The 8108-nt window shown below is 36.1% G+C and overlaps 1 protein-coding gene across 1 annotated transcript in view; it reads right to left on the bottom strand.

The window, feature by feature from the left end:
* Positions 1–561: 561 nt before the first annotated feature.
* The window catches only part of LOC126248302 (5'-AMP-activated protein kinase catalytic subunit alpha-2), a 175899-nt gene continuing 168352 nt past the window's right edge, over positions 562–8108 (bottom strand). Inside the window, exon 13 of the mRNA XM_049949169.1 lies at positions 562–6031. The gene's annotated coding sequence lies outside the window, so the exon portion shown is untranslated. The remainder of the gene's footprint in view (positions 6032–8108) is intronic.

Raw genomic sequence — 8108 nt, 5'->3', positions numbered from 1 at the left:
ATGTGTTTTGCAGTAGTGACTGGTCTAGTTAGTGTCGGGCTATATGTCATATGTACCATTATTGTGCACGCATTTTATTCTTCACTTTCAATGGATAAGCACTGTGAAGGAAGACATATGACTGCATTTCATCTGTTAAAATGCAGTTTTTATATTTTATTAGATAGCCACAACATGTGTTTCTTTAATCTCTCTCCATACATAAAGGGAATTTCCTAAGTAAAGGCTGCTTTAGGGCATCAAGGATGACATTACGTTGCAAGTTTACGGCTAAATTATTTTAAGTAAAAAGTAAGAAGCTTGCGGAAGGAGAACAATTGTCAGATGTTAAACGCAATTGCCAAGAGCTTATGCAGGCAATACTGCAGGTTCCTCCAGTCTTTCTGACAGTCATGAATTACATTATACATTAGATTTAACATAGACTTTACTAACACCCATTCATTCTTCAAACTTCTAGTCTGACCCTCTTAGCATAACAGATACAAGAAACAGAAACAAATACTGCTATTTTATTCTCAACATTGCAATAGACACTCATCTACAAAGACTTACTGACAAGCTATCAGCAGTATATTTCACACAAAGTATTTTCTAGAAAACAATAAAACTGATATCTCACACCAATGTCTCTTTATCCTTTTATTTCATTTTTTCTGTTACATATGTCAGCCTCTTAATTGCCAATGAATATCAAGCACATCATTTCAGACAGTGTAACATTCATTAATTAGGTATGACAGAATTTATTTACATTTCTCAGTTTTTCATCAATAACTTTAAAAAAATAAATTTGCTAAATATATATATATATATATAAATACATATGAAAACATGCATCATTTTGGAACTTTCAAGTCAGTAGAGATCTAACATACGGATGGGGAATGCAATCAATACTTTGTATGTCTTGATTGTTAAAAAGACTGCAATCAAGAAATTCATTTTCCTCTCCTCTACTACCACAGCTACATTCCTCCAGTTCTACAGTTTAAGATGTAGTACTAATTTTTTTCATTTTATTGCTAGTGCAATGAAAAGGATGAATCCTGGTGGATATGATCTAACCATTGCTTTTACTGGAGTATGTAGAATATGTTTCTGACTAGCATTTTAATTCTTAAGCTCACTTAATTATTTCTTTAGGATAAAGCTACATTTTCTAATATTATTCTTCTTTTATTCTGATGTCATTGCCTCTAAATTATCACATTATGTGTATTCAGTGACAACTGAATAGGTGACTTTCTTCCTTTTGTTAAGTTAAATTTAATTTAGGAATGGTACACTTAAAAGAAAACCTCTCCCACACTTTTATAACACTTTACCTAATTTTAATGAGTAACATGACAATGAAGTAACGCAATAATGTCGTCTTGCAGAGTTTCTTTAGAATAATTTACAAATGTGACTCACATTATACCTTTCCTATTAGGCACAGGTCAGACAGACAAGACGCCACAAGAGCTAATTAAGTCTAGAAACTTAAGTTTTAGAAATACATTTCTGTTCATTAAAAGGAAATGATGGAAATATCAATATTATATGTGACTTCAATCATTTAGCAGTTCCTCAATGGGAAGAGAACAGTTATTATTTTGAAATTATTTCACACCTTTTTTCTCCTCTTCTACCCTCCCCCCCTTCAGTATTCCTCACCTCTATAACTCCCACACAAACAATTTTCTTCCTTGTTAGCATTCTTTCTGACAAATGGTTATTTCTTCAGTAGTTTTACTATTATAAACTAACATAGCTGAACATTCCAAGTCCTCTTGAGTAATTAATAACTCATCAAAGGTATAAAATATGTCCATTGTTCATCACACTGTTTCATAATAATTATTTACAGTTTAGTTTCACATCATAAACAGTTCAGAACAAGTTTTCCAGATTCACTGATTAAAAATTTTCTCTCTCTCTCTCTCTCTCTCTCTCTCCCACACACACACACACACACTTTCTATTGCTTTATTTTGGTGCACATTATAATACTTTTTTGTAGATGAAGAAAAAAAGGAAATACCTATTATAAGAACTAACTAATTATACAATAAATAATATAACATGTTATCAGTTTAGTTTTATCATTATTACTATGCAGAAAATACAGAACTGAAAGTTTCTGTCACTTTTTAGGCATTTAAAGAGCTGTCACACACTTTGTCTTCATAAGACATACAGTGACTGCACAGAAGAAACCTTTTAAAATTATCATCATTGGTAAAAATAATGTTTATCACATGACAAATTATACACTCACATTGCACAGGTGCTATGTACAGATTCGATACGTTTACGGTCTTATGTTTATCACATGACAAATTATACACTCACATTGCACAGGTGCTATGTACAGATTCGATACGTTTACGGTCTTAGGGACAATTTTATCACATTATATTTGTTGGCAGCTACAGAAAGTAAACTTGACATGTCACACAGTAACACCAGTGATGATTTACCAAGTATCATCTTGCAATGACTAATGTCTGAAGCAAAAAGTTCTGAGGTTTTTAGAAGCAGCACCATTATAAAACTCAGTCAAAATAACATCAGAAGGAAATATACTGGTGAATCATCTTCCTAAGCCAAAGCACATCTGATAAGGACTGTACACATACACACTTCTGGCTTCCACAACATGTACAGAAAGAGGAGGCAGAAAGATTATCAGTGGAAGCAGGCATGTAAGAAGAGACTGGGCAGATTAAAGCAGTGGAACACTTGCAGCATATAGGAACAAAGTGATAATAAGTGTACAATAGACAGAAGAAAGATGATTAACACTGTGTCTCATCAATATATGATGTGGTCCCCACATACCAAATAGAGCCGAAAACAATGATGTCCTATAAGGATGGGAAAAAAGAATAGTAGTATGTGACATGACTACTAAATTGAGTGAAAAGTAGAATTTAATCCAAATCATCAAAATGAACAGTTACAGATTTACACAACATGGTGATCAAGTGAGAGCAGCATTAAAGGAGAATCACTTATCCTGAATGCAAACTGAGGCAAATTAAACAAAGCAGTTGGTACACCAAATGAGAGAAGAACATTTCACATAAAAGCATTACATCACCAGTACTTACAAAATAATGGAACTGACAAAAATGGAACCCCTACCTCATAAGTTTTGCTTGGAAACTATGAAGGCAGTTTTGTATATGCTTAAGTACAACATGAAATTGAATCTACATTTTTGATACTTAGAGAAGAAAAACGGACACTGCTTTGATGAAGAACCAGACTTTAAATTCTTCAAGATGTTAAAAAATTCCAAAAAGTTTCAAAAGAAAACTTAATTTTTTTCTTCTTTAGTATGAATTAAATATGTGGTGGATGAAGGGAACTTTCATTCAGGCTTCCAAAGTTTTTCCACCTTTCTTGTTGTACAGTTTCAACCATTGACTGAAACATTAGAACTGAAAGATTTAAAAACAATTATTGTTAAGGGCTTTCTGACTCCTGACAACCACAACATAAATAATATTGTTCTATAGTCAATATACAGCATGTTTCCATAAGATTCATCCAATTTCACAAGATTATATATTCTACATGAACGAAGATATAAACTCAAGTAAATTTTAATTTAAGTATCAAATTTATCTTGGCTCCAGCTGTAAGCTGTCAGTTCATGCAGCTGTTGGTAGTGGTCTAGCTGCTGCAGCTAGCTTGTTTGCTTGGTTGGACATTACCCAAGGTGCGTCAAGTCAAAATGGTAATAATGTGGTGACAAAAGGGCATTTTGCATTCTCTTTTTCAACAGGTGCATTTCTATTACACCTGTGCAGCAGCATTTTCATGACTAGTATGACAATGCATCTACCGCATGGGGTGTACATTGCACCATTGGTCTCCAGGCTCGCTGAGTATGACTAGTGAGTTTATTTTATTTTTATTTTTTAAACTATGGAACTCTGTCTATGTGCCTCCCCTTCCAACAACTTTTTGTGAACTGTGACAGGACATAGCAACAAAAAATGGCTCTGAGCACTATGGGACTCAACTTCTGAGGTCATTAGTCCCCTAGGACTTAGAACTAGTTAAACCTAACTAACCTAAGGACATCACAAACATCCATGCCCGAGGCAGGATTCGAACCTGCGACCGTAGCGGTCTTGCGGTTCCAGACTGCAGCGCCTTTAACCGCACGGCCACTTCGGCCGGCAACATAGCAACAGTAGTGAATGCTTGTAAAAGTGTGAGATGACTTTGACTATCATCTGGTTGTTTGTCATGTGTCCAGTGGAAGCCACACTGAACGTTTGTTGAAGGTAAATGAAACCTTTGATCTTAAGTATAGTTGTAAAAAGTACATCAAGGTTGTATGCATGTAAAAGATATCCCCTTTTAAAATCAGAGGGTTCTTCTGAAAACAAAAACGTCATAATCTAATACACGAGTATAAATTCGTATCTTCATTCACATACAAAACAGTCTTGTGAAATCGAATAAAAAATTTTGAAACACCCTGTATTATTTAATCCTTAATGCCAGGAGATAAGTCAATACTCACTCTACAGGGTAACATAAAGAATGATGGTAACCTGAGCTCTGCTAGCTGTAGAGTGCTACATAAGACCACATTTTTCTGCTATCTGTTGGAAACTAGAGGTACTACTTTCGCACCAAGATGTAAGGAGATATCTATCAACAGCTTACAATGTTAAAAGGGAGGAAAAGGTTTTTAGCTTGCTCTCTGAACATGACACAATATAATATTCATGTGAATCTACATTTGAACAAATTGCTGCAATCTTTCACAATTCTATAAGAAAGGGTTAGACTACGTGCTCACTATAACAGCTTAGACAGTGACAATGACATTAAGACAGTCACCTGATCTTCACGCTGAGAATTTTGGCTAGTTCATGGTTACACATTAGACTAGAAGGCTATGAAAAATTGTGCAACCTGGTCAAGTACTTGGCAGTAAAAGGACAACCATTGTGTGTTCTCTTTTGTGGCTCATCAGATTCTGAGGATAGAGCTGGTTTCAGAAGTGTGGGCAAGATGACTCTGTTACTGACAAGGTAACTGACAAACCAACATTAGTTTCATTTTGTCCATGTTTAATTGATGACAGACATGTTGGAAGGATCCAATCTATCAATTTATAAAAGGTTTCCACCTTCTTCTTACAAGTGCTCCTACACACTGTAGTGGGATGAAAACATACAACTGATGAAATCAGAATGTGTGGATGAACAGTTAGCTGAAATGGTGTTGCAGAAAGATACAAATGGAAAAATTCTTCTTGTGAATGTCATAGCGAGGATGATACAAGCTTTTGCTTTTATTCATTCCAATGTGCCTTTGTGCCTCTATCCATCCCTCACCATTTACCCTCTCACAAGATTCAATTCAGAGGCACTGACAAATGGTGAGGCTGGCCCGGGCAGTACAACTGTCAAAAGATTACCAAAGGTGTTCTAATACCAGCTGTGCAATGACAGAGACTTCACATAGAGCAAACAATCTGTATCAGAGTGCATGGCACCCACGTGAAACATAAGGTGGTAAGTAAGAATAAAATGAACTTTTTATAGCAGAGAATTGTTCGTGAACTCAGATAAACTGGAAGTGCTAATATTACACATTAAGTGATCATATATAACCTTACTAGGGCAAAATGTATTTCTTGTCGCTTCTTAAAAGTTGCATTTAGTTTTCTTCAACAGTTTCTTGTACAAGAGCTCATTTGTAAAATGCTGCATTTCTCTACCAGTCAACTGTTTACATTAACGCCAGTAGCTTAGGGTATGAGCACAAAAATACTGGCAATACCATACCAGTCTTCCGTTTCTGCACTTAAAATCCTAAACAATAGCCATAAATAAAAACCTTTCAATTACTATAATACTAACAAAAAAAGGCTCCTATATATGTGACTTTGAAGGTAACTTTTAAATTTCTTTGAATGTTTTACACTGAAATCACAACATTACAACTAAACTTGTCGCTTGATCTTTGGACAATTGGTCTCCTCATATACAGCCATAGAAGAACAGTGGCAAACCTAAAACAAAAAAATCAAGCTTAAGTATCTTGTAAAGTAGTAGAAATAAATAAAAAATGTTTAAAAGTTATCAGAATAAAGCATTTGACAAAATATGCTTTGTTGAATAGCTGCAATGCAACCAATTCAATGCATTGCCTGATTATAGACAATCATGATTGCAGTATGAATCATGCACTCAATTTGTGACAACATTAGGACACATTTATCACATGCACAAAGATCAAACATAAGTAACAAGCCTTATTAGTTAACTGTATGGAACAGAAATAATCTGAATATAGATCATGGGTTGAAAATATGTGCACATACACGGTGTCCAGGGGAATGGTTAATATTTGCAGATATGACAAGAATGATCATTTGAGGAAAAAAAGTCTAGTAAACACAGGTTATACAACGCATACCGTAAGAGCTATGAGCACTTCTTCATCTTTGATATTCTGAAACAAATTTCTTCTACTGCAAGCTCTTTGCTTTCTATATTTTCAGAGGTAGTAGTGTGGTCAAAACAGTCCCGTCAACATGGGCCTTAAAGCACATTCCTTAAGAGGTATGAGCACTTGTTCATCTTCGCTACTGTGAAACACATTTCTTCTGCTGAACAAGTAGCTCTTAAGGTATGGATTTTAGAGCCCATGTTTAACCAGACAATTTTTTTCTTGTTTTCATCAATACTACCTCCTACCAAAATATGGGAAGAAAATAGCTTGCAGCAGAAGATATGTATAAGAAGGGTAAAAGAACAGACTCATATGATTACAGACCAACATCCTTAACATCAGTTTGCTGCAGATTTCTTGAACATATTCTGATTTTGAACATAATAAATTTCTTTGAGACAGAAAAACTTCTGTCCACAAATCAGCATGGATTTAGGAAGTATCACTCATGGGAAACTCAGCTTGCCCTCTCCTCGCACAATGACCTCTTAACTGTGGATGAAACCAACACGCAGATTCCATATCCCTAGATTTCTGGAAAGTGTATCACAAGGTGCCCTGCTGCAGACTGTTAACGAAGGTACAAGCAAGCAGAATAGGTTCCGAGATGGATGAGTGGCTTGAAGAGTTCTTAAATAATAGAACCCAGTACATTGTCCTTGATGGTGAGTGTTCATCAGAGGCAAGAGTATCATCAGGTGTGGCCAAGGGAAATGTAATAGGACCACTCATATTTTCTGTGTACATGAATGATCTGACTGATAGTGTGAGCAGCAGTCTGCAGTTGTTTGCTGATGATGCTGTGGTGTACAGGAAGGTATCATCATGGAGTGATTGTAGGAGGATACAAGATGACAGAGAGAAAATTTGTAGTTGGTGTGATGACTGGCAGCTTGCTCTAAATGTAGAAAACTGTAAATAAATCAAATGAGTAGGAAAAACTATCCCATAATGTTAGAATACAATGTTAGCAGTGTGCTGCTTGACACAGTCACGTTGATTAAATATCTAACCGTAATGTTGCAAAGGGATATGAAATGGAACGAGCATGTAAGGACGGTGGCAGGGAAGGTGAATGGTTGAAAGTGTGGCTCATCTACATCTACATCTACATACATACTCCGCAATCCACCATAAGGTGCGTGGCGGAGGGTACCTCGTACCACAACTAACATCTTCTCTCCCTGTTCCACTCCCAAACAGAACGAGGGAAAAATGACTGCCTATATGCCTCTGTACGAGCCCCAATCTCTCCTATCTTATCTTTGTGGTCTTTCCGTGAAATGTAAGTTAGCAGCAGTATAATTGTACTGCAGTCAGCCTCAAATGCTTGTTCTCTAAATTTCCTCAGTAGCGATTCACGAAAAGAACGCCTCCTTTCCTCTAGAGACTCCCACCCGAGTTTCCGAAGCATTTCCTTAACACTCGCATGATGATAAAACCTACCAGTAACAAATCTAGCAGCCCGCCTCTGAATTGCTTTTGTGTCCTCCCTCAATCCAACCTGATAGGGATCCCAAACACTCGAGCAGTACTCAAGAATAGGTCGTATTAGTGTTTTATAAGTGGTCTCCTTTACAGATGAACCACATCGTCCCAAAATTCTACCAATGAACTGAAGACAACTATCCGCC

The sequence above is a fragment of the Schistocerca nitens genome, chromosome 3 (assembly GCF_023898315.1).
Source record: "Schistocerca nitens isolate TAMUIC-IGC-003100 chromosome 3, iqSchNite1.1, whole genome shotgun sequence".
In the NCBI taxonomy this organism is placed as follows: Eukaryota; Metazoa; Arthropoda; class Insecta; order Orthoptera; family Acrididae; genus Schistocerca; species Schistocerca nitens.
This window is presented reverse-complemented; position numbering and strand designations above follow the sequence as displayed.